Source organism: Macrobrachium nipponense, chromosome 44 (assembly GCF_015104395.2).
Source record: "Macrobrachium nipponense isolate FS-2020 chromosome 44, ASM1510439v2, whole genome shotgun sequence".
Taxonomy (NCBI): domain Eukaryota; kingdom Metazoa; phylum Arthropoda; class Malacostraca; order Decapoda; family Palaemonidae; genus Macrobrachium; species Macrobrachium nipponense.
In genome coordinates this window covers 46,113,154-46,115,653 of record NC_087221.1, presented here as the reverse complement: position 1 = coordinate 46,115,653, position 2,500 = coordinate 46,113,154, and positions in this window count along the sequence as shown.

Genomic DNA, 2,500 nt, shown 5'->3' with positions numbered 1-2,500 from the left:
GTAACAAAAAACGTTTGCACCGTTGATTTGTTAAAATGCAGGTATAAACAATTGCAGTACCATCAATCATTACAGTGTCGATTATTTCTATTATTATTATTATTATTATTATTATTATTATTATTATTATTATTATTTATATTCAAGAAAGGAACCACATTTACAAGAACATCTTCTTTAAGGTAGCAATGCGTTTGTATTATTTATTATTATTATTATTATTACTATTATTATTATTATTAATATTCATAAAAGGAACCCTATAATCTAATAAAATAAAAGACAAGTCGAACTGCTCTCGGATAGTAACGCATAGCATTATTATTATTATTGTTATTTTTTTTTTTTTTTTTTTTTTTTTTTTCTCTATCACAGTCCTCCAATTCGACTGGGTGGTATTTATAGTGTGGGGTTCCGGGTTGCATCCTGCCTCCTTAGGAGTCCATCACTCTTCTTACTATGTGTGCCGTTTCTAGGATCACACTCTTCTGCATGAGTCCTGGAGCTACTTCAGCCTCTAGTTTTTCTAGATCCTTTTCAGGGATCTTGGGATCGTGCCTAGTGCTCCTATGATTATGGGTACGATTTCCACTGGCATATCCCATATCCTTCTTATTTCTATTTTCAGATCTTGATACTTATCCAATTTTTCCCTCTCTTTCTCTTCAACTCTGGTGTCCATGGTATTGCGACATCAATGAGTGATACTTTCTTCTTGACCTTGTCAATCAACGTCACGTCTGGTCTGTTTGCACGTATCACCCTATCCGTTCTGATACCATAGTCCCAGAGGATCTTTGCCTGATCGTTTTCTATCACTCCTTCAGGTTGGTGCTCGTACCACTTATTACTGCAAGGTAGCTGATGTTTCTTGCACAGGCTCCAGTGGAGGGCTTTTGCTACTGAATCATGCCTCTTTTTGTACTGGTTCTGTGCAAGTGCCGGGCATTCACTTGCTATGTGGTTTATGGTTTCACTTTTCGTATTGCACTTCCTACATATGGGAGAGATGTTATTTCCGTCTATCGTACTTTGAACATATCTGGTTCTTAGGGCCTGATCTTGTGCCGCTGTTATCATTCCTTCAGTTTCTTCTTTAGCTCTCCCCTCTGTAGCCATTGCCAATTGTCATCGCTGGCTAGTTCTTTAGTCTGTCTCATGTATTGTCCGTGCAATGTTTGTTGTGCCAGTCCTCTGTTCTTTCTGTCTTTCTCCTGTCTCTGTATATTTCTGGGTCTTCGTCTGCTTTTATTAGTCCTTCTTCCCATGCACTCTTTAGCCACTCGTCTTCACTGGTTTTCAGATATTGCCCCAGTGCTCTGTTTTCGATGTTGACGCAGTCCTCTATACTTAGTAGTCCTCTCCCTCCTTCCTTTCGTGTTATGTATAGTCTGTCCGTATTTGCTCTTGGTGTAGTGCTTTGTGTATTGTCATATGTTTCCTGGTTTTCTGATCTATGCTGCGGAGTTCTGCCTTCGTCCATTCCACTATTTCCTGCGCTGTATCTGATTACTGGCACTGCCCATGTGTTTATGGCTTTTATCATATTTCCGGCATTGAGTTTTTGACTTGAGTATCGCCTTGAGTCTCTGCATATATTCTTTCCTGATCGTGTCCTTCATCTCTTGGTGTTTTATCTCAACTCCTTCCATTATTCCCAGGTATTTGTATCCTGTCTCATCTATGTGTTTGATGTTGCTCCCATCTGGTAGTTTTATCCCTTCAGTTCTCGTTACTTTGCCTTTTTGTATGTTGACTAAGGGCGCATTTTTCTATTCCAAACTCCATCATGATGTCCCCAGATACAATCCTTACAGTCTGGATTAGGGTATCTATTTCCTTGATGCTCTTACCATACAGCTTGATGTCGTCCATGAACATCAGATGGTTGATTCTGTTGCCTCTTTTCTTGAGTTGGTACCCGGCATCCATCTTCTGTAGTACTTTTGTCATGGGAATCATGGCTACTACGAAGAGTAGTGGGGACAGTGAGTCGCCCTGGAAGATCCCTCTCCTGATATTAACCTCTGTGCTAGTCTTATTCCAGAGCTTGTAAGATTGTATTCCAGTTGCGCATTGTATTTTTGAGGCAAGCTGATGGTATTTTCCTCTGCCCCATATATTTTCAGGCATTCTATTAGCCATGTGTGTGGTATCATGTCGAAGGCTTCTTATAGTCTATCCATGCCATGCTTAGGTTGGTTTTCCTTCTCCTACTGTTCTTCATTACCATTTTGTCTATCAGGAGCTGGTCTTTTGTGCCCCTACACTTCCTTCTGCAGCCTTTCTGTTGGTAGGGGATGGTGTTTGTCTCCTCTAGGTAGTTGTATAGCCTTTCACTGATGATACCTGTTAGTAACTTCCACATTATTGGTAGGCAGGTGATAGGCCTGTAGTTACTGGCTATATTTCCCTTACTCTTGTCTTTTTGTACTAAGGATGTTCTTCCTGTGGTCATCCATTTGGGTGCTTGGTGATTTGAGATACAATGCTGGAGTTG